This window comes from Metopolophium dirhodum, chromosome 9 (assembly GCF_019925205.1).
Source record: "Metopolophium dirhodum isolate CAU chromosome 9, ASM1992520v1, whole genome shotgun sequence".
NCBI lineage: Eukaryota > Metazoa > Arthropoda > Insecta > Hemiptera > Aphididae > Metopolophium > Metopolophium dirhodum.
In genome coordinates, this window is record NC_083568.1 from 21,892,907 (window position 1) to 21,919,845 (window position 26,939).

The following is a 26,939-nucleotide window of genomic DNA, read 5'->3' on the forward strand; positions in this document are numbered from 1 at the left end:
TAGTCATAATAATAAGTTTAAACCATTATTTAGTGTATAAATATGCTTGATATAATCGGACCATTTTTACAAAGTTTTAAAATGATAATAGATTTTATTTATTACATACATTTTCAAAACCAACTCGTTTGAATTTCCATTCAAGTTTAATATATTGAAATATTCAAAAAATAAATTAGCTTACTTAACAATTAAGGGTAAAAATAGTAACCACCAAAACCACTTCTCCGGAATGTCTCAGGGTTCCTACTCGAAAATACAAATAATCGGCCCGCTGCAGTGGAACTGACACCATGGCCGATCGCTTATCGTATTTGGCCATGTGATGGTCCACGTCAGTAACTTGGCTGCTGTACTTGTGGAATGAGAGCCACCGCCTCTGAAAAGTGATGCCCCGCGACCATGGTGTGCGACGACGCACTGTTGTGGTTCAAAAATGAAAATGGTTGACCAAAATTCTAATTTTTACAGAAGTCTTATAAAATGATATATTACTCACATAATAATAAGACGTCCTGACGGTCCCTACGGCTGACGTGTTCTAGGAAGGCTGCGCCGCTGGCCGATTATACAGATCAGACGAGAGGCGCTTCATTTCGAGGTCCCTGAGTGACTGTCTCGACTGTCTACCTGTAATGACTAATGGTAATTTCTATACTTATTTTAGACTATAAAACATTATATTATGAACCCAATTAAAAACGAGTACCAAAAGGGTACCTACTTAAATTTAACTTTTAAATATACCTACTTATTACTTGAGTACTTGAATATTTAAGAAAAATTAAATTTGAATAAATTTATAGTTAAAGGAATAAATAATAAGGGTAAGCATTCTTGGAGATATTCGCCTTGTGAGTATGTACTATGTAGTATATAATATATACATATAGCTTGAACTGCAAAATTAAACTCGAAATCGGACACGATTCCTTACGAAGTTTAATATTATAACTCACGCGTTCGGTTTTACCGCCATTTGTTGACGAACTTTTCCATTTAAACACTGAAATATTACTATCAAATCCTATCCTACGGCGTTCTCGTATACAATCCACCGCAGTCGATTTATAAAATATAACGACTGCTTCGGAGAATATTGAACACTCGTATTCATTAATAATCTAAAGTTTTTAATAATAACTACACATTATAATTCGGAAAGACATGGAAGATTATTTCAATGCGATATTTCCTCGACGATATCGTGAAAATGTCAATGGCTACATTTTAAAAGGCTTTCAATCCATGGTAGGTATATTATTCAATGCATAATTTATTATATACACTATACGTTTACTTAAGTCTACTGAACCACTACCCACTCAAGAACGTGCTTAAAAACGTACTATAAACGACTTGTAAATACGAAATTAGTATATTTGTATTATTATTAAATCAAAACGAATTGATAATTATTATTACAGTATATAATCCAACTGCAGATGTTTGGATATTAAATAAAAAGCTAAGATATAATTGTTGCAGTTTTAGGATGACGTTAGGAGAAATAAATTATTTAAAAACAATTATTTTTTGGTTACTGCTTTTTAATAACGGTTTCAATTCCAGCTGCAAATAATACTAAAAAATGACAATAACATATATAAAATATCTTGATTTATCTGAGTGGTAAGAAGCAAATCCTACTAAAATGAACGTTTATATGTGAACATAAAAGTATACAGTTTAACTGGGTACATTTAATGTATGTAACAGTATAATATTGTTATATTTATCGTGACATTATATTTTCAGACCACGTTAACTTTAAAATAATTAATACCACAGCTACATGTGTGTGTGTGTGTATAAAAAAAGACTAAAATTAGACTGTTCGGATTTTTAGTGTTATAAAAATAAAAAAATAAAACGGCAATGATAGATCAAGGGGAATATTTAAACAACTCGGAATATTCATTACCTCCCAAACGTTTTGTTTTAATATAATTAATTTTGATACGAATTCACAAAAACGAATCATTCTAATAAAGTTAATATTGTCTAACAACTTGACCGACATTCATACAATTTTTATTTCGTTTTTAAAATAATTAAAATTAGCCTATGCTCTAAAATAGTCGAGACGAAAAATAAACACGTGAACATAACTTTGTCTCCGTACATTTACTCCGAGCGCATCATTGAATGTTTATTTATAAAAATAACATTTTCACTAATAGGCATTTTATTGAAGTCCTTGGGTAAGTTTAAATTGTTATAAATGTGTGTAATATAAAGTGCAATTATATGTAAAGTTGGTAAAAACTTCCGAAAATAATCTCGTAAAATTAGATATAGCCTATGATAGCTAATGTAGTTGCGGTGTTGTGGTCGAATATATTATTATAACGATGTATAATATACAATCTAAAATGTTATTGGAAAATTAGAATATCAAATGACATCTACGCAGGTAAAAAGTACGTATAAGTTATGTTTAACTTTGGTGATCTAGTGCAAATATTTATTATTTTTTGTTGGTCTGTTTTTCTTACATTGTTGTAATTTGATGACAATAAATCATTTTTTCTCTTTTTACACATGGTAGGTACCTATATTATATTTGACAAATTTAAGCACGTAAATTAAATAAGTAGATTGTAGAAGACTATACCTTATTTATTTATTTACTTTATTTTATTTATTTACTGCTTTTACAATTCGGAGGAACTTATAATAATTTTAAAATGATTACTTAGATTATATTTTTACGAGCATAAATGTTCGTTAATAACATCATAAATTATAATGTTTCAACGGTTTGATGATGCGGGGTATTGCAAGGGACTAAGGCACAATGATTAGGATCTAGAACATTTAATTATTACTATAGGTAATATTATATATTTTAAGTATTAAATAGTATTTCGTTTAAAAGGACGCAATATTTTAGTGAAATTTGTCGTTTAATACCTAGTTCTATACAGAATAACGTACATGAAAATAACGCAACACTTTAGACACTAATTACAAATGTAAATATAGCTTACTGGGTGACATTATAGTATGAACACTCTTATAAATTGAAAAGAAATTATCCGTTTTATCCTGTATTTGAGTCGATTTTCGATATTATATTATTTTCAATGTCTAATATTTATCTCTAAAACTTGTGATATTTTATTTTTGTATTTTAATTATCGAGTTTACTAATTAAAATATCGAAAATTTACTTTTATGCAGGCACAGATGAACTCTTGTACCATATCGATAATATGTGTTTTACGCTTAAACCACTCAATAAATCATAATATCATTGGAAATACAAAAATTAATTTTCTTAGAATTTTTCCATACTATTAATGATAATCCCCTTAAATGTTTTAACTCAATATGTTTATAGCGACGGGTATCATTATTTCGTTTTCTGTTCAAGCATAATTATTTTACAACCCACGTCGCACATTATGCGAGATAAAATAGAATAAATAAATAATGGGTAATAACTAATAAGTAATGGCTGATAAAAATATAACCAAGGACCGTGGTACACCTTATTAGGTCTTTGGTTATCGAAACCCGTGTCACGTGAAAAATAATGCTTTAGATATCGAACAAAGGGTGCAGTTGACAGCCAGAAGACAGATACACTCTGATCGTTGAACAACCGTGAAAGAATGAAGTTTCAGAAACGACAAATTGTGAAATTCTTTTCGAAAGGACCATATGAATTATGTGCTTTTTTAATATCTAAAACCGTAATAATATATCGTAATAATCGTATTATGCCGTCTATAATCGGGTGTATGAGGGGGAGGGGAGTGGAGGGGAAGTGCTCCGACATGATAAATCAAGTTGAACGCTAATAAAAATTTTAAAAAAACGTGTACATAATATATATATTTTCTATTTTATAGTTTTCGACAGTCTTTGCGCCGATAAAGAAGTAGGTACTTACCAGAAAAGATAAGTAAATCCTGAAAAATCTACCGGAAGAATATTAAAATTTAAAAAAGATAAAATATATGGAAATACCTATACGTATACCTCGAAACGATTGGCGTACTGCTGAACGTATATTGATAATAGTAATATTATACCTAATATAAGCGCTTAGGTATATTATAGTGATTACATATAATACGGTCGACGGCGACGTAATAATTGAGTCTCAATACGAGCACTGCAAGTATTGTACGTCATAATGACTCGTCGCACGTATGCTATAAAGCCGTTTAATATACTTTATTAGCGGAAAACGTTAGGACATGACGAACAAATAAAATGAACCGTGAAAATCGGCGATGCCGACTATATCACGTGATAATAATATTATTATATACAGTACGGTTCATGATACGTCATCCAAGTCGTCGTTCTTTTGTGAAAAGCGTTGAGATATTATAAAAATAATCAAAGTAATAAACGTGCGAAAGTTTTCCCGCCGACGAGTTTCCCGTCAAAAACCACTGCTCGACGACGCCTGTCAGCCAGCGCTTATGAATATTATTATTATTATGATACGATTGCCCCATCCAAATGGGATCTTTACAATATTAGGTTATCTTTACTATATTATTATTATTGCTTAAAGATTTTAATACATGTAATATACAATATTATACAAAATTCCGCAAATTTCATATATTTTATAATATACAAACACAATAATTAGGTATGCATGATTTTTTATCGTAATACGTTGTGGCATTATTATACATTAATTTGTTTGCTTTCATTATTATTGATTTATAGATTATAATTTATAAAAATAATTCATATAAATGTATTGTACTTGTTGTAATTTAAAAGTAAAACTAGTAAAAGTACACTAAAAATCGTGAGAATCAGTGTCGAATATCTTTTATATATTATATAAATCTCGTGTCACCATGTTCGATCACGTAATCTCAGAAACACCTTAACAATATTAAAACATATTAATGACATTTTGTAAACGTTTCTTACTTGGTCCCACTTGAGAGATGATTGGAGATAGGATAGGAGATGGGAGTAGTTATATCGATAAGTTTTTCTTAATTTTTAATTGCAAATTAAAGAAAACTTGTTGACATTTACCTTTAAAATTGTTGTTTCTATCGTTTAAAATGTACGGATTATAATATTAATAGGACAAAATAGTACCTATATTCTGTTGTCATTTGTTATCCAGGCAGACCGCGGGCGAATGTCGATATCGGTCAAATTAGTTCACAAATCGAGGTAGGAAGACTTAAATTTTCCCTTGAACTGAGGTAGAGGTACCTACACCAAAACCAAAATACACCTATATAGCGCTTGTTTTATATTATTAAATTTTTCACGGGTGGAATCGAGTTATACTAAAAATGGATACTGGTTGAAGGTTAATAAACTCAAAAACTACTGAACCGTTTTCAATAAAAGCTATATCAAAAGAATCCTTGAGACTTGGAGGGTGTTTATAGCTTATTTTTCAACACCCGTATATAGCTAAAGGGTAGTTCACACATGATATTTTTTCAGCTTACGTTTATCTAAACGGTTGCCATTGGTTACATTTTATATTACTATTATAGTTAGAACAACTATTGCATATACATTTTTTTATAAATATATTTATTTTAAATACAAAACAATTACCTAATTATAAAAAAAAAATCTTAAATACTTATTTTCCCTATTACTATTATAATTTCTAACCTGTAACCAATAGCAATATTATTTATAAACAAAAAAAAATTATCGATTTCCATCTCAAAATGCTTGTTTAAGCACCTCTCCGGGGTTGGACCTAATGGTTCCAATTGTGAATCTAAAATTCTAAGCCATCCCAGGGACGCACTCAAACACCCAAACAATTTTATCAAAATCGATCCAGCCGTTTAATAGGAGTTCAAATAGGTACAGACGTACTGAAGAATTATATAGATATTAAGATAGCTAATTAAAATAATATTTGGAAATAGATAAAATATATTTGAAGTCATTCATATTACCTACATAAACTATAGCACAATGAGGTGTATTGTATTTTTATGATTTTTCTATTTTGAGGCCCCCAAACTACCCTTGCACACGGTCTTGAATTGTACATCAATATAATAATAAATGTATGTTTTATTTCTTCATGTTTTCTGTATGGCAACGTTTCAGCTTTTAAAACCATGCAAAATCGTATATTTAAAAATTTGATTTGCGGAATCGTGTATAAATTATAAAAATATATGTATGTATACTGTGTACAAAAGGTCTCTAAAAATCTATACAATTTCGTAATTTTGAGGAATCGTGTTGCATCCCATTAACTATAGTAAAATTTTAGTACTATGTTGTTAATATACAACGGCACCACAAAGTAAATATCGGTTCATCGTAAAAAAACTGAAAAATATTTTATTTAGAGTTTAGAATTTTGTAAATTTTATTTGCTGAAAGAATGTCATAAAACATTCATGAAATATTTAATTTAAGTGAAGAAAAAAAATGGTAATAATTCAAATTTAAAACTACCATATTGAGGAGCCACATTTATTTTATTTATTGATCATATTTTCGCTTTTTGCCCATTAGCGCTACATCCATTTACATTTTTATAATTTATATTTCTATATAAATTCAACATATTGTAGGTATATTATATAGGTACATTGTGCGTAAATAATACTTTTAAATTTGATTTTAGGAAATGTGTTTAAATATTTAAAATAACAGAGTAAAATTGATTTTTCTGAACGGAGAATGTTGCTATATTATGCGATATGTAGTAAGACGAAGAGAGCACCCCGCGGTCTTCATAATGAACTCATTTGAAAAACACATTTTTACACGTATTTACGAACAATATAATTGGTGTAAGTAAACTACAATGTTTAATTAAAAATACATTTTCCACCCGAAAGAAAATCAGTAAATTTCTAATTATAATATAGTTTATAACAGCGTAGCGATAAATTAATTATTACCCAGCGACATCATTTAATTTTTGAGCGATTTATGACGCGCACTGGTTTTTTAGGTACATCATCGAATATTATTGATATCGGGGTATCTAAATGTGATTTATATCTCTTAAGATTAAATTTTTTAGAGGGGGGTGTTTTAATTTAGTAGATCTATCAATTTATCTATAAGATAAATCTTATGTTTATAATGTTAATTTAGAGCTCCCTATTTCACGTATATATGTGTTCACGTGAAATTAAGGTTCAATTTATATAACCCGTTGCTTAAAATTTCACGTGTATTTACAATTTTATTCATGTGACTCCGTGAATTGGATAATCACGTTCATCTATGAGACATGTAGTATGAGTATTATGTTATGGACGTCTCCAAAACCGAGTTTGTTCGCTAATAAGAAATACGTGGTGTAGGAGTTATCACTAATACTTTATTAATATAATCAGTTGTACAGAATACTTAGATTTAAATAATTAGACTTAAAAGATTAACAGAGGTTCTGCTCGATGGTCTGACAGTACTACACTGACTCTAATACAGACAGCGAGACACGGTAGGGGCTCGCTCGGGCTCAAAACTGTCCACACAGCGAATTCCCTTAGCCCGTGTGACTCTGCCTGTTCACATATTAATATGCTTACACACTATTCTATATTATACTATTACTATATATTATCATACTGTGTATAGCATACAGACAGGGGTTCACAACAATTATGTGTAAACTAACTAGACGCTGGAGAATGGTTCTCAGAACAAAATAGATTAGTCACAATATAAAGTGGCTTAAGAAGACTTACTAGAATTTCTATTTTGAACCATTGTGATTCTGTAATTTCTAATTTCTGAGCAATATATAAAGAAATAACTGTTCTGTCTGTTAATACATTTAAAATTGAGGTTCTATTTTGTAAAAGGAGGTCTAGCATTAAGTACATTGAGTTCTAACGTGTCTTACAACATTGTATGAGTGACCGATGAGGAATTCCTAGCTGTTCTTGTTTTTTAAGTAATGATTGTTTAGCTACATTTGAGTGTTTGAAATGCCCAACTAAAGCACTGCATAGTTTTATTAATTTTGAAAATGTTTCATCTTTAAGTGCAGTACTAATGGCTAATTGTAGACTGTGAGCTGCACATGTCACATCCATGTTCTCATTGTCTATAGTAAGAGGTAGTAACTTGATAGAATTCACCACATTTTTTGCGTTATCTGTGATAACAGTTGAAACTTTACCATTGATTTCTTAGTCATCGAATATACATGTTAATTTTTGTGCTAGATTTACTGCTGTGTGTCTTTCTTTCATCTCTTGTGTGGTTAAAGTAAATGACTTTGATAACCATTGGTTATTTATTATATGAGCAGTTAATGATATATATGAGTTTTGTGCCATTGAAGACCAACCAACCACCAGTGGTACAAACTAAACTTTTCACATTTCTTAATTCGCTTTTTATTTTGTCCTCAACTTTTGATTTCGATGAAGCAGCCTTTTTTTCATTGCCTCATGTCTGCATATTTTATAATTAGGCTCAACAACAGCCATGAATTGACAATGCCCAGGACTCGAGCAAAAAGGTTTAGGCCTGGTGAATTTTTTCTGTTTTTTCATAATTACATTCTCAATTAACACCAGACCCACATTTTTTAGGAATACAACGACGTTTTTGAGATTTAGATTTTTCGATATTTTCAGGATTTGAAGCAGGTGGGTCTTATCATCATCTTCATTGGTAAAAGTTGCATTATTCAGTGCAGAATCTACTTCTTCTAAATCATTAGATACACGTTTCAACCCCAATTTCAATCTAAAAAATGTATTTATTTATATTATAAATATTAATATATTATGAAAATTTGACTCAAATAGAATATTATGCTAATGTGTACTAGGATGGTCCTTATTTTTTAAATTTTAAATTTTTGATGCAGGGCCCTCCCATTTTTTTTAAGAGTTATGAGAAAATAATTTGTGGTGGATTTGGTTAGGTAAGGTTAGGTTAGATACCTCCTTCCCGTGCCACAAGAGAGATGAACAATGATCAAACAGGATAGTTTCATGGTTTTTCCGATTTAACTCGAAAACTATTGACACATTTATGTAATATCATTGTATAAGAAAAACGATTCTGAGCGAAAATGGTCAGTCAGCCTATAATATTACTAAGTACCTATATTTTATGATATTATTGTGAATAAAATGATTTATATATAATCTATTTACATGGGACCTTGTTTTACATTTTAAATTCTTAGCTACAAAAGTTGAACATTTTATAAATTTTTAACTACAAAATAATTATTAAATTTAAAAATTTGATAAATTTTGTCAAAGTTCCAACTTTAAATGCTTAAAAAAAATTGTGCTCATGTATTTTTATTTTTTTTTTAACTGCTATTGTAATAATATATCAGGAGCCTTATATTAAAAAATCACGTTTTTTAACCAACAAATAAAATTGTATTGACAATAATTATAGAAAAAAAACCAAAATAATTGAATACTAACAATGCCCGTAAACAGATCAAAAAGAGTCAAAATATTTTCAAAATGTTATGGTGTATAGAAAAGAAAAATATAAATATTGAGTAAAATTTTCATGTATATAAAGTAATTCGTTTTTGCATTAAAACAAAAGAACAAAATCGCTATATGAGAAATCGAGTGAATATCCAATATTATAAAAATATGAACTTCAAACATTTATAAAAATTTAATTTGTTCGCTTGTGGATATTTTTTTTTTGATAAAGGTATGGAAACTTATAAGAAATCTTATATTAAATTTTCAAATCTTAGATTTAAAAATAAAAATTTTTATTCCCCCCACCCGGGGCACGGCAGAAACCTACGGGTGCCCCATTAGAAATTCTGCCAAAACACAACACACACGTGTACCAACCTACCCAATTTAAAAACCTACAGTGCCCTCCCCTAAGCCCAATGGCCTATGTTGCCGCGGGTTACCCAATAAAAAAAAAAAAGTTTTTATGAATTGTAACTCAAAATAATTCGCTAGATTTTGTGATTTTTTCGTATTTTTTCAAGATTTGAACTTTAATGCGTATAAAAAAAAAAATTGTGACTAAGGATTTTTAATATTTTTTAAATCTCATCGTAACAATATAGTATGAGCTTTGTATTAAATTTGCAAGCTTTTTTACCCAACAAATAAAGTTTTATTGACATTTATAGAAAAAATGACTAATAAAATTGGAAACTGAAAATATTCTTAAACAGTTGAAAACAAATAAAAATATTTTGAAAATGTTTCATGTATAGAAAAGGCTAATATAAACATGTCTCAACAGGATTTGATTATTTCATATTTGCATACATCGATGTCAATATTTAGGACATCAAGTATTTAAGAAAAATAACAATTATTTGGTTTGAATAAATAATTAAAAATATAATTTATTAATTACCTCTTTCCTATAGATTCTTCTGGTTGTTTAATACCATAAAAATTTTGTAAATGTCTTATTAAAGACCCTGTAGTGCCACCTACACAAGAATATTCATTATTACTTTCACTGTCACATAAATCGCAAAAGGCGCGATCACCTTCACGTTTGGCATAATCCCATACCCAACTTTTTCTTTTTACCATTTTGTCAAGAAAACTTTTATTTTTTAATGAATACGATCACTCGATGGTTGCATGCAAACTAAACGAGTCGTATACTCGTATACTACTTTAAGGTCTTATTATCATCAAGGTATCGATGAATTCGTTAGGTATATAACTTGTAGCGTTCAGTAAAAATTATGCTATCAGTGTGTGTGAGTTCTATTTTCGCAACCGGACACTGTTAATTATCACGAGCATATAAAGATGTCCCGACACACCACTAACTATCCCAACAACCAGATAAGATAAGACAAACTCAACGGGCACTACAGAGTACTACAACCCGTTTCACGTTTTCGTTTACATTGGTTAAATTCATAATAAAAGATCACGATTCATGAAGCTCATAAATAAAGTTATAAATACATTTGTTCGCCTGTTCACATGAATATACCAATTCACGTGTTCATTTGAATTTGATTCAGATACGTGTTCACGTGATTAAGCTTTCGTTGATTCACATGTATTAACCATACGTGATTTAATTTGTTTCATTCACGTGATCACGGTATACATGAAAACGTACATTCACGTACAAAAACGAAACCAAAACATTATGTTATTCTATACTTATGACTTTGAGAAAAAAATTATCTGACCGAACAACCGCATCATTTATAATATTATAGGTAACCGTGGAGTTGCGGTGAAAAAGTAATTATCGAACGGTCGAGACGATACAATAATATTATAATAAATTGGCGATGACGTGCGAAAAAATTCGATTTCGATGGGTTGTCGTTCATGGCGGTATGACGAGGGGAGGAGGGAAAGACGCGTTATTGTGTAATATAATCAAAAAGAAAGAATAATAAAAAAAAAAACAGATACTTGAAGTTTGACGAGCCGTCGGAGGCTTTATGCATAATAATAATATGTACATTGTGTATATTATAATATCACGAGGTGGGAAATGATAAATCGTCGCAGTTCTATCCGTGTTTGATTTTCCGTTTGAAGAAACGCGGTGATGAGTGCACGCGACGTAAATGGAGCAGCTGAGGCTTTTCGACCATTTCCGACCTCGTTTTTCGAATAAATATAACGATATAGGCACAGTCAACTCTCAGTAACTCGAATCTCGAGGCAAATAAAAGTAAATCCGCCTCATGTATTTTTCGAGTTATATACTTGAAACCAACACCTCTGTGAACATGGCAGCACAACATTAGCAGACATCGATCCAATCAATCCAACAAATTTGTTGGTGGATTGTTGGACACTGTTGGACAACTTTCAGAATTTGTTGGACATTATTTTCACCGGGGGGCCAATTTCCAATTTTGCGCTGCCAAGTTCACGACAGCAGCGCAACTCATTGTTGGTACATGTTTTTTGTGCTAGACTTGTTCGTCTCCATTTGTTGGACACTGTTGGACAACTTTCAGAATTTGTTGGACATTATTTTCACCGGGGGGCCAATTTCCAATTTTGCGCTGCCAAGTTCACGACAGCAGCGCAACTCATTGTTTGGACATGTTTTTTGTGCTAGACTTGTTCGTCTCCATTTGTTGGACACTTTTGGACAACTTTCAGAATTTGTTGGACATTATTTTCACCAGGGGGCCAATTTCCAATTTTGCACTGCCAGCTTCACGCCAGCAGCGCAACTCATTGTTGGGATATGATTTTTGTTCTACGAAAGTACATCCAAAAATGTACAGTGATAGGATTTCTACATTATGTTGTAAGTAATGTATTATTAAGAATGGTGAGTGTCTCAAGTGGGTGCGTATGAATTCATACTTTTTTCCGAGTGGAACTTTGTTAAGTATCTTTTCAGTTAGAACTATGTTACATAATTCTTATCAACATTTCTAATGTAGAATCACAAAAAAGAGTTGCGCATCTTATGTGTTCACGCAATGTATACGTTAAGTTCATTCACTTTCGAAATTTGATGAAATTAATTTTCCCGATATTGAGAATTTTAATTTCCGTGCTTAATATCTTTATAAGCTTAGGCTATTATTGTTTTTTTTTTCATTTTTTTTCTATTAAGAAAAGTATTGAAATAATTCTTTGAGTATATAATAAAAATTAAATAAAATTAAAATATTTATCAACTTTAAATATATTATAATAATAAATGTAATATTAGGAAATTATTTAAATAATTTTTTTAAATATAAAATTAAAAATTAAATAAAGTGGTGTTTAAATAACTGAGTATAAAATAAAAAAATTAAATAAAAGTAAAATATTTAAAAGACTGAGTATGTAATAAAAAATTTAACATATGGAAAATATATAAATATATATTGAGTATTCACCATTGCGAATAATGCAACACTCTTAAACTATAAAAATAATAATATCATAAAATACGCGTGACCCAATGTTCGAGTTGGTGGAGAGCAATTAATCATAGGTTATGAAGGAGATAAAGATCATATTATTGTCCTTTCAATCACACCATTCGGTGAATTTGTGCCAGGGCTTGAAACCGATTGAAATAATTTCGGTTTCGGTTTCGGTTTTAAATACCGGTTTCTAAATTTTTCGGTTTCAACTTAGCAATACCGGTTAGGTTAGATATACCTGTATCAAGAAATTTCGGTTTCGGTTTTGTTTACCGGTTTAAATTTTTATAAACGGATTTCCAAGCAAAGACTTGAAATTATAATTGAATGGTTTTATACTACTGCGTATTAATGGAATTCGAGTATTTAAAAACACGTCAATTGAAAAAAAAGTACAGTTTCCAATTTTTTTAGATGTCGGTTTTGAATTTAATACCGGTTTCCAATATTTTACGGTTTCGGTTTTAATTTTAATACCGGTATCCGATTTTTTTTTCTGTTTCGGTTTTAAATTATATATACCGGTATTCAATTTTTTCCGGTTTCGGTTTTGACTTTGATACCGGTATATAATTTTTTTCGGTTTCGTTATTGTTTACAGTTTCGGTTTCTGTTTTAAAACGATTTATACTGGTTTCTGAAATCGGTTTTGAAAACGGTTTCAAGCCCTGAATTTCGTGCTACTGAATGCATAAGAAAAAGAATACGAATTATTTTAATTTACATTGTATTATATATTTTTAAAAAGTTTTATTAATATTTTATTGTTTTTTATTAAAATAAAAATTACTATTTAAGATAAAATATGTCAATATTTTTTGAAAATGTGGTTACATAAAAATAATAATAGTTTTATTATAATATATTTAAAGTTCTTATTATTTATGTTAAACTCAGAGTTATTTAAAAACTTTTCTTTATACCATTTTTAGATTCTGAGTGGAACGATGAATGTATTTATTTTACAATGATGTATGTTTTTTTATTTTTTTATTTATTTTTTAATTTTTTATTTATTATTGTGCCTGTGTACACGATACGTAGTCGAAATAATGCTTCGATTTTCAACTTCAGTATCTTGTTCGATTCGAAAGTTAATATCATATTGGTGTATTGGGGAGGTAAAAATTCCCAATAGTTTTCACAAGCGCCGGGAAAAATTATACACACAAAATGAGCAACTTTTTTTTATGATTCTACAGTGGAAATTTTGATATGGATTATGTAACATTGTAACATAGTGCTAACTGAAAAGATACTTAACAAAATACCACGACCCTGAAAAAAGTATTAATTCATACTTGAGACGCACACCATTCCATAATACATTACTTACAACATAATGTAAAAATCCTAACATGATCCATTTTTGGATGTACCTTTGTAGAACCAAAAAACATGTCCCAACAATGAGTTGCACTTCTGGCGTGAAGCTGGCAGCGCAAAATTGGAAATTGGCCCCCCGGTGAAAATAATGTCCAACAAATTCTGAAAGTTGTCCAACAGTGTCCAACAAATGGAGACGAACAAGTCTAGCACAAAAAACACGTCCCAACAATGAGTTGCGCTGCTGGCGTGAAGTTGGCAGCGCAAAATTGGAAATTGGCCCCCTGATGAAAATAATGTCCAACAAATTCTGAAAGTTGTCCAACAATGTCCAACAAATGGAGACGAACAAGTCTAGCACAAAAAAACATGTCCCAACAATGAATTGCGCTGCTGGCGTGAAGTTGGCAGCGCAACTAGAATTTTTTATTCCGGTGAAAATAATATCCAACAAATTCTGAAAGTTGTCCAACAGTGTCCAACAAATGGAGACGAACAAGTCTAGCACAAAAAACATGTCCAAACAATGAGTTGCGCTGCTGTCGTGAACTTGGCAGCGCAAAATTGGAAATTGGCCCCCCGGTGAAAATAATGTCCAACAAATTCTGAAAGTTGTCCAACAGTGTCCAACAATCCACCAACAAATTTGTTGGATTGATTGGATCGATGTCTGCTAATGTTGTGCTGCCATGTTCACAGGGGTGAAACCAACGTAAAAACACTTCAAGGGGCAAGAAACAAATTCGAGTTATAAAGACTCGGCTGTATTCTGAACAGATCACGATCGCTATAATATGATAACAGTCAGCAGACGGAGATAAAAATAAAATCAACTGCATAATATTTGGGTCGTATATCGGAGTTAAAACGATTCAAAGCATAATGCAATCGGTTGAAAGTGCAGGCATTGCCGAAAATGCATTTCATACATGTCCGTAGAAATCAAAAATTTCAGTTGCAGTTTCATCTCGTTTTCATAAACTTTACTGGCATTTATATTTTCTTACCTATAATATTCAGATAAACATAACGATATAATAGGACATGATGAAATTTGCCGAATATTAAAATGAAAAATAATAATATTATGCGTGTAATATGTCTTATGGATGGATTACGATCGATATAATATCATGGTAACCGCGGTCGGAGATCAAAAACAAAATCAGCTGTTTGTTTAGTCGTACATCGGTGTATTGTGCCAACAAAGATCCATAATAATGCAGTCGGTCGTAAGTGCAGCTGGTATATCGACCATAATCGCGAATCGCCAAAAATACATTACATACATATATGATGCAGTTGCAGTTTCATCTCATTCTAATGCTTTTCATAAACTTTCCTGGTATTGGTTTCTTAACTTTAATATAATAATATGAGTATTGAAATAAAAGTCACGGTAAAATCCGCGAGAAGTCACAATTCGACACTATGGTCGCATTATCCCTATATTATAAAATATGAATTAAAAAGTAATTCTAGTATTTATTTTAATCAATCATTAGTCGTTTATAATAATAATATTTATTCTGTACAGTTTGATTATTTTTTCATGTGAAAATTTCAATTTTTAAATGTATTAATGCTTAAACGCACATACATAAATATTATGAACTGTATACAACACAGTTGTATTCATAATAATTTTTATAATATTATAATATTATTATTCCTACTCGATCAGTTGTCGATTTTTAGTTTACTAAAAAATACTCAATTTTTTTTTCATTTCATATGATTTCTTCATTGCTTGATAAGTACGTAAAATTAATGTACTCTTAATGACTTTACAATAGTCGTATCTACCTACTTAAAAAAATGTTCACTTTTGCAAATGTACTCAATATGAGAAATGCAATTATTCTTTTTTTTTCAATTCAGTACAATATATTAAATTTAATGAGTGTATCCAAAGGGCAAAGTACTAGTTTTTTTTATTGCTTATTTGTTCAGACATCTGCCATCGAAATCGAATAATTACAGTGTTTTATGTTCACGGTAGTGTAAATATATTCGCAATCAAATATTTGACATTTTCTTACGAAATATAATCGTCCAATGGTGTTACTACGTTTACACGCCATGACCGGGTTTTTTTTAATCGATTTCTTGTTTTATATTTAAATATTGTATTATATTATAGATTTAACACATAGGTACCTATATAATACACGTAATCTGTCAAATACCTGTCAAGCACGTCTTATCGTCGAGTCTTTCAGTAATTTAATAAATCAAACAGCAGACCGAAAATCCGATCATTTACTATCGCCGCAATTTCGATGTATTTGTATTTTTATTTTTATCGTTTAGGGTGTTACGTACGTGCTCAATTCAGAACGAATGCAATGTTTCTAACTTGCAATCTTTTGCATGCATTATTGTCTGCATCTCTAAACGTGCAAAAATTCGACTCTATCAATTCATCTCTCCTAAACATTCGAGATAAGGTTTTAGGCGTGTCACGTGCATCCGACAAATCGTTTCTTTTCTTGGCCATTGCGTTTTACAAACAGTTACCGGTATGCGCCATTTACTCCAATTGGTGGTATAAAAACAAAGCAGTGGTAATACTCTTATATTATATTACTTGAAAGAATACTATATGTACTTGTATAAATATGTTTGTGCGGTACATACGGCAGTGGAAATTAATTATGATTTTTTTTCTAAACTATGTTATAATATTGTTAATTTTTAACAATACTGTGATGGTGTGAGTTCGTACCGAGTCTGTACATAAATACATAGGTACCGTAAATATTAAACCAGAAATATTTTTACCGAGTGTGTTTAATCTCTTTCCGTTTTCGACATAAAACATTTCAACAATACGTTGACACGCAATTGACACTTCAAATCGGATAATCACGAAAAAGTTCGACGACGTGTTCAGCTTTATTGACTACGAAAATTGTTATTTTGGTGTCATAATGTTTTGTGGAGCTTACACACAATATTTTAAAATTATGAATCACTGTGAAATTTGAATGCATCTACCTACTTACCTACCCCCCCCCCCCCCTCTCCAAAAAAAAACGCAATGTGTTGGGAAAAAAATACAATCTAAAATAAATGGTGAAACGTGAATTGAATCTGCCGAGTAACAATAGGTGTGACAAACGATAAATCCGGGTGTATTATATACGACAGTGAGTTGGGGATAAAAATCGACGGGGAACTTAAAAAAAAACATTTGCGGAGAGCGTACAACGAAATTTCGGTCGATCGGATTTCGTCCGTCCGCCGCTACGGTCGTCGGCGGTTTTACGCGATAACTTAATCCGACATAACTCTTAGTCGTGTAATTTTATGCGATTGTTCTCATCAATCAAGTCCACGAATTATACGCGAAGAGATGAGTGGCAGTGGATGACGGCGAAGTTTCCGTGTGTACCCTATAATAATAATAATAATAATAATAATAATAATAATAATAATAATAATTGGCGTCCTAACCGCGTTTCGAGTTCATCGGTGTCTACTATATTATAAACGAGCTATTTTGCGTCGCATAGATCGCATCCATTAACCAAAATTATACAGTTTACATAACTAATTCACACGTGATCAAATTAGTTTCAGCCCCTCGGATTAATAACTAACGATGGTATGATTAAAAAAAATGTCTGCGCGACGTAAGTTAGAATAATTCATAATCCTATCGTGTTATACCATCGTAGATAATAGTAGGCACTTGTTACAATTATAGTTAATAGTAATTAGGTATTAACTTACTATTTTATTACTATAATACGTGTACAGTATTCTTCATAATAGTTTCCAGGTAGGTACAAATCTGTTTAGTTGTGAATAATTACCCATGTCTTTTTCTTTTTTATAATTTCGTTAATTAAGCTAAAACAATTATATCACTTCAATAGTATTGAAATTATTATAATATTATCGTAGGTATATACTATACCTATACTATGTACTATTGGAACACAAATAAAAACTTTATAAATTAATAAATGCAAATATAATTACGAACCCCGTTCTTGGTATTTATTAATACAATTTGAGCTACTGTATTGAATTCATCTCTTATTTTCAGTAATTATTTTCTACTCGTATATATATTTTTTATTTTTTTCATAAAATAATTGTATTAAAGTAGGTACTTGATAAGAAAAAAGATTTTAATGAGTTAAAAAAATCTACTAATTAATTAAGTTGTATATTATGGGTTCTTAATTAAAACTCGAAATTATATAATAATATTAAATTGCTTAAATAGCAGGTTAACATTTTTATTTATGTGTTTTAGTAGGTAACTTAAGCCATAAGTACCTATACTTATGTAAGGAAAAAAAGGTTTCTACGTAGGTACCTAACGGCAAGAAGTGTATTAATGAAAATGTTTACAGTCAATTTGGTTGTACATAAAACGTAAAGTTGTAAGAAAAGTAGGTACTTACAGTATTTTCTGTATTAATACACAATATAAAAATCGGTTCATTATTATTCTCATTATAATACTATAATAGTGTACTTTAGTGTTTATACCTATCTATGTATGAATTATAGTTAAAAGTGCATTGGTGTATTATTTTTTTATTTGTATTACATTACCGATACTCTCTAAGATACTGTTTAATGGTTTGTGATACATAACTTTATTTATAAATATTCTACCTTGAAATTCACAAAACAGTGCTATTACAAATTTGAGTGGTTTTTTTTCTATTATTTTAGAATAGTTACATACGATTTACTGGCATACACTTGTGAAATTACCATTTAAATGATATAGTTTGCAAGGAATAATGTTAAATTTAAAGGCTGATTAAAATGGATGGACTGATCATGGGTCACAATTTGATGATTAAGAGTCATTTAAATATTTAAGGATCCGCTTAACTCTAATGGGCGTTTGAACAACCCGAAATGAGTGTTTAAAATCAGTCTTGTACGATTCTATTGTAGCCATTATATCGTTTTAAAGAAAACTTCTAATAGTGTATTTTAAAATATGATAAACGAAATACCATACACATAAAATATAAAACGAAAAAAAAAACAATTATATGTTGTTTAATATTCGGTAGTTGTCTATTTTTGTTTGTTTTTTCACCAATAAATATGTTTAGTTATCAATGGCACCAATAAACACAATAAATTAAAACTTTTTTTTTTTTATTTAATTTATTTAAGCATATTTACAATCTATACAATTTGTACAATAAGTAAATTTGATAACATAGGTTATTAAAATGATTTGAATGTCTTGAGGGGGGAAAACCGTCCATCAACAGTACCTCCTATTTAATTTGATGGGTTCATATAATATGAAGACCGTTAGGCAAGAGCGTCTCTTGGCCATTTTTTTTTTAACCTCCTCGGAGAAAAAATTAAAATTAAAATTACTTTAACATTTTATTATTTATCAACATGGATATTATCTAGAATATTTTGTCATAACCAACATATAACTGTGCTTTTGAGTTATTTTTTTGTTTGTATTTATTGAAATGCAGACTATAAAATGTGTAGTTTTTGTTTCCAATTATCTAATAAACAAACAGTGTAATATTAGATGTGTGACTGATGTACGAATGACCTCAAAAGATGCTACAAATTTCACGTCAGTTTATTTTTATATTGTCTTAGTTTTCACTTAAATTACTTAAATTATTAACATAATATAATATAATAGTAAATATTAATAATTTTTATTTTATATAATTGTATTATATTACCTATCAACTCTATGTAAATGTATAAAACCAATACGTTATACATTTTAAATTGTATAGAACGTTAATGTTTGACGATATGAACGTTTAAAAATACAAATAAAGAAGATTTACGTTTAACGTGAAAATATAATATGTACTAGGTAACACAATATACAATTTTCATTTTAATTTCGTGATTAAATTTTCTTGCATTATAAAAAAAGTCTTTGAATAATTTGGATAGCTTCGATAGTCTTCTAAAACAAATTATTTAAAATATTATAAAAATGTATTTTGCTTTGTTTTAACATAAATTAATTGAATGCATATTTGGTTTGGTTTTAAGAATTTTAAACGGGATATTAGTAATTCTTTGGATTCATATTGTAAAATATTTCTACACATTAGTAATATTTCAAAATATTGGATTATTGTTAGACATTTTAATTATTGCAGGATCTAGTCTTTTATAAGTTATATGACTTTGAACTTTATTTATATTGAAATTATATTTTTGATTATTATTTTAGGTAAAATATTTGTAGATCAGTCATTAACAAAATATTGGATTATCGTTATAAATTTAAATTATTGCAGGATCTAGTATTTTATAAGTTATTGTGTCATAAGTCTTTCATTCTTGAAATGAAATTTTTGATTATTATTTTAGGTACGGTGTGTTTTTATTATAATATGCTCGTTTCAGAAAACTTATTGGACGACATATTGAACTAACAAGTTCTACACTTCTATGCATTCTGACATTCCCCTGCTGAAAATAATATGTGCGTTTATAAACATCTAAATAACGTTTTTGACTGAATAAGTCATGATATTTTTATTAAAAACTGTTTTATATTAGTATTTATGATCCATTATTCTCACGGTCTTTACTTATTTAAATGTTGTGACTCAAATAGCTGAAATTCTCGTGGTTTTTGGTCTGAATAAGTTAATAATATATATTTTTAATATTTGTATTTTATACGTATTATTATTATTATTATTATTATTATACATAGCACAAGGCAGTTGTCTTTGACGGTCTATAAAGTTGTCATATTTTAAGTTAACCATATCCGGTTTTCTATGACTCACTGAAATGTGGATAATTTGCTTACAAGTTAATATCGCACCTGTTTATTGCAGTTTATTAATAGGAAATGTCATAGATACAATTATAGTTGTGTAGTATTATATTTTTCTTTTCTAGAATATATGCTTCAATGGGATACTTCGTGATTTTTAAGAGAAATGTCAAAGATGTTATGGGATATGTATGTTATTCTGGGAAATACCAAGCCTTTAATATAATTTATGAGAAGTGTAAATGACTCTATTTTAAATGTCTTGGGTTTAATTAAAAATGCCAACTAAATAGGACGGGTCAACATTCAACATTTTATTAAATTTATATAGATTAATCCATTAGAGCGTGATACTTCGGTCTCGTTACATGCCGATCCCGGAAAAGGTACATTGAGTGTTGTTTATGTAATTACTGACCTTTCTAAGATTCATATGAATATTTATGGCAAATTTCAAATAAATAGAACGGGTTGTTCACGAGATTTTGCGTTTGAAAACGTGACATTTTGTTTTATTTATATAGAAAAAGATTATGTCTGTTTTGAGTTTTGTATTATGATTATTATAATAATGTAAAAAAAAATTTTTTCCACTCAAACATTTTACTACATACTATTAATTACTATACAGATAGCTGATTAATGCAAAATACGTGCAACGAGTCATAATATTATATTTATCATATTAATTATAAGGTTAACTTTAAAGTCATTATTGTTTTATCTAATTAAAATACTTCCAGTGTGCCTAGGGTTACGTACTTGAGTGATCTGTGTTTTGTTGATGTTAAAATATTATTACAACTTGGTTAACAAAGTCAAGTTGTAAGGACATTTATTGGTCAGTCATTTAGACTCAAACACTCCACTTGCAAATGGGTGGCCCAATTTAAATATTGTTTTACATTTAAATATTTAATATAGAATAATTAATATATCACACATATTATTATGAGAATGAGATACCGGAAAAAATGTCAAACTCACGACGGTGGTGTAGCTAAATTACCATTTCAGGACACAGTGCCATCATAATGTTTTACTGTATTATATTAAAACGCATAAAAATCATTAAATATTATATGTATACCTATAAGATAGGTAGGTATATAGCAAAAACGAACCAATACAAGATGAACATAGCTGAATAAAAAAAAGGGAGATACAGTGAAACTTTTATACTACGAAGTGCCATGGGTCATAAAAAAAAATTCGTACTACAGAGAATTTCTTAAAATAGAATTGAATAAATTTGGTTTGGTTCTCAAAATTTTCATTCTTACACCCATAGTACTTGCCAGAGGTGATTTAAGAAACAATATCGGTGTGCATAATATTATGTGGTCCGAGAAAAATCGTTTCCAAACATATTATATTTTCTTTACCTCTGCCACCATGTAATACGCGTCGTTAATATTATACGTTGATCATCGCAGCGTGGATTAAACGATGGGAAGTGTAAAAGTAGATTTTATTAGTATCCAATATGCTGCCGAGCTATTTCACCGTGAACAAACTAATTTGGTTTCTTAAAACTTGACCCGTATTTCCGTTACGGTGGAGAAAAATCTGTAAAAGTAAATACCTTACACGTGTAAGCAACACAATTCAAATTGGTATAATTTTAAAAATACACCAAAAAAATAAAATATTACGTCTTTATTTTATTACCATTGATTTTATAAATACTATTATCAATGCTATTACCTACCAAACGGCTTTATTTGTTACTTTGATCATTTCTTAAAAACCGATACAGTTAAATTATGGTCTTAACTCTTAACATAGAAATTGTATAGTATGCCATTATAAATAATAGTTATGGAGCGTTCTACGAGACGTCCCCAAGATCTGACCCATGTCGATCGACCCAACGAAAATTACACTAAAAATATTGGAATAACAAAATTATTGTAAAATCAGATAAATATATTTTCAATTGCACGTTTCAGCTTAATATTTTATGTACTTATTACCATTTAAATATTTTGTAAAACTACTATTGAGATAGCCTCAAAATATTCATGTAATATTTCTACACATCTCAGTGTAAAATATACTAATAGTTGTACGTTATTTTTGTTTTATTATTTGCACGATATTTTATGCGATTAAACGTTATTGGCAGAACAAATTATGATTTTTGTTATTCCGTGGTGGTTAGTGTAAATGTATAATTTAGTTCAATATTACTGAGCTTACATATTATAATAAATAGGTAGTTTAAAACTGATAAAAAAAATGATACATTGCCGGTTTACAAAACTATGTTGACTAAAAACTAAACAACGGCCTTCGAATACAGTGAAATTAAATGTTGAAAATTAAATTCATGAAGACACAACAGCATGTTCAAAAATAGAAATTAGTAGAACATTTTATTTTACATTCGTCAAAAAAAAAAAAATCAAAACAATACACTAAATATCACATTGGACTGGAATGTATGAATGACTTTAGATGTTATTCTATCTCGCTATGGAAGCTATGACATGTACGATCTTCGGAAAATTTACTATTTATGCACCATATGGTTCTAAATGTTCCAATATAAGACGTTAAGCAGCCAAAAATCAAACATTATTATATCCTGTCATTTAAGGAAATGTGCGTTTTAGCTGCGTTTTTGTTATTTATGTTTTATATGATTTATATTCCCAACTCTATTTACTATACACTCGTAATTTTATATACAGGATGATTCATCAAGCATTTCTAGTGACCAAAATGTTTGCTTTTTTAATAATCCAATTATTTAAATTCTGAATTATGGAACTATCAAATATACTTAATGACTATCTTTCTGAATATTTGAGATTTTCTATCGCATACAAGTAATGTAAGACGTATAGTAAGGGATATGATAATTTAGAAATTATAGTCATTAATTATGATATGATATGGGTTAATACCTATCAAAGATTTATAATTTTGTAAAAATTGTCTGAGTACATTACATATTTGATTCAATTTTTGTTTCAATATTAAATCATTTTATATTTTTTAAGGACTATTATCCTATATTGGAATATACATTTTAATAACTTAGAAGCTATTCGTTCGAATTTAAATTTAGAAATACCTACATAAACATTTAAAAAAAATATATATAGGTAGTAAAAATATCGACAGTAAAAAGAGATCGATTTAAATGCGGATAAAAAAGGGGTTCGTATGACCACTGGAAGCACCGGTCTAAGAAGTGGTAAAGAAAATCTCAGGCATTCTTAAAAATGGTAAGTATTTTAAGTATTTAAAAATTCCAAGATTTTGAATAGCTGCGTTACCAGATAAAAGAGAAGGTGGGCGCGCTTGCGGTGAAACATCACCCTGTATATATATTTTTAAGTAAAATATATTATACCGTTCATTTTTTTTTTTCCTAAACCGTATACCGGATTCAATGCAGTCTTGATGTTTAATTGTTATTTACGACGATGAAAACGTCAGCGGCGTTCGCGTTGAGAAACCGTACACACACCTACGTCTTGTACACGTTGCAACTAATCGTGGCCTAAAAATAATGCGAGATATAAATCACGAGCAACGCGGACTTTCGGTGCGCGCAATGAATTTCGATCTCGCCGGGGCTTTTGCGAGCATTAGCAATTCCGAGAGAGAATTATTCAGCTACTCGCATTACGCCGCTGGAACAAAACAATAAAACAAAACAAAAAAAAGTGTCTCGTAATAATAAGTCCGCAGATAACTGATGGAAAATATCTAAGATACTATTATTATTATAATCATCATCATCACCATTTATAAAGAGAGATGTGGGGCGAGAGAGTGAGACTTGGACTTTATTCGTGGTGCAAAAAAAAGAAAGATAATATATTACCGCTGCAGAAGGTCAGACACGTATAATATCGTTTGTCAAGTTTGAAGTAGGTATAACTATTACGGCAGACCTACGAACTATTAATATCATTTTAAAATCAGTACGTCAGTATTAGGTACTTATATAATAAATAATAAGGTATATTGCGAAAAAAAATGTTTAATATTCGCGAATAATGTTCATGATATACCTAGGTATATTATGCACTCGTATATTATAATACGTATAATGTATAAATATTATAATATCATTAGAGAGCGGAAAATATTTAATTTTCAGAAAAATATTTTTCCACAAAAATGTTAATGTGAAAATCATTTGAAATTACTCGAGATTTTTAGCAAATATATTTTATATTAACATTTTCTAGATACGAGCTATAATTTTTAAAATATTTGGGAGGTTTCTGTGCTATATATACCTTATATACATTTGACATTTTAAACTCTGGATACTATTATTTTTATTTACGTTGATTAAATTTTTGATTGTTAGACAAAAAAAATTAAAATTTGTTACAACATTTCCTATAAAAAGTTGTTAAAGCAATTAGAAATATAAAAAATACGTTATCGCAATTTTTCATAAGCGATTTCAACTAAAATATTCACGTTATTTAAACGTAAAATAAACATTTTATGGTTAAATAATTTTGTTTTAACTCAAAAAATACAAATCAAAACAACTCCAATTAATCATTTTGAATAATTTTAAGATATTATAAGTGTTTGACATTTTTGATTTTTGAAGTGTTTCTTTTTTTTTTTTTAAATAAATATTAATTAAAATGTTCGGTCAAAAAACTTCAAAATTTAATACAATATACTAGGTTCCTCATAAAGTTTTTAAATGGCAATTTAAAAATACTGAGGTGATATTATAATTTATTATAACAAAATACATTATTATTTATTACATGGTCACAATTGTTTTTTAAGTGGGAACGTTGACAACATTCGTTAAAAAACGAACATTAGAAAATTATTTGGCAGTTAAAAATGTATACTATTTCCAATTTTAATAGTGAAAGATAATGTAATACAATGTTTCTCTTATGATGTTTTAATTTCTTACCAAAATCTTAAGGTAGTATGGAATAGTTGATCAGATTTAAACTATTCACTGTATTGATGTATGAAATACTATTAAAAATTTAAGAACCTAATGCCTATACCTAAATTATGCCTAGTGTAACATCATGTATAATATCATCAACTTTTATTCAATTGTACTTATGAAAGTTAAAATTCAGTACCCAGCACATATATTATTATTAAAAGTTTCTATACTTTTATGTTATCGATTACATGTATGAGTATCAATTAAACGTACATCTTTTCAATTTCTTTACGAAAGCATTTTACAGTGAAAGATGTTTCACAATCGTATCAAATCTATATACTGTCATCGCCTACAGAAATTACCGTCGTCGATTGCACGCGTTTTTCTGAGGAGTGTGTAGGTATATTACCTCTACTATATCGACTTTACGATCTTTGGTTGAAAACTATACGCACTACTGGGAAATCAACGTGTACGGTGATGGGCTGAAAACCGATCGATATAGGTTACAGCAGGGTTAGGGCCAAAAAAAAAAAAAGAAAAGGAAAATAGAGAAAAGAGAAAAAATTACAGTGCGTTGTCCGTTACTGCACCGTCCGGTAAAACCAATGGCCGTCGTGTGTATAGTTCGCGTGTTCGTGCAATGAGTATAAAACGTGCTTCGCTCTTCGTCGTCATTGTTGTTGACGTTTTTGTTGTTGTTGTTGTTGTTTTTGTTTTTGTTAAGCGGACAGTCCCGCCACTGCCGGTGCCAAAAAAAAAAAAAAGAAAAAAAAAAGAATATAATATACGAAACAACCTCCGCCAGACACACGCGAATCGCAAAGATCGGAACTTTTTCGAAAACGGCTCCTTTTTAAAACCATATATTAGACGTACGGCCGTTCGTATTATACGTATGCTCACACACGAGCCCACACGTCTTACAATCGTTCGATAATAATTTAAGGAGCGCACACATATTGTACGTATATATATCTTTATTCGCGGCCGTAGCGCCGGTCATAGATATATTATATTGTCTGCTATATAACGGCACAGACGGCGTAAATAATCGTTATCGCTCCTCCTTTTTGCCGATCATTTCGTATAATTATACGCGGACCGTCGATAAA

At 29.6% G+C, this 26,939-nt stretch overlaps 1 long non-coding RNA gene and 1 pseudogene across 2 annotated transcripts; both read right to left on the reverse strand.

Moving 5' to 3' along the window:
* LOC132952698 (uncharacterized) lies at window positions 1-26,939 on the reverse strand. Of its 2 annotated transcripts, none has more exons than XR_009665489.1 (3): window positions 26,396-26,939; window positions 500-630; window positions 1-420 (listed from the first exon to the last, which is right to left on the reverse strand). It is a non-coding gene; the product is annotated as an uncharacterized LOC132952698 (long non-coding RNA). The 2 variants fall into 2 exon arrangements; XR_009665490.1 differs by having other exon boundaries at window positions 500-639.
* On the reverse strand, window positions 7,893-10,502 carry LOC132951658 (uncharacterized; annotated as a pseudogene).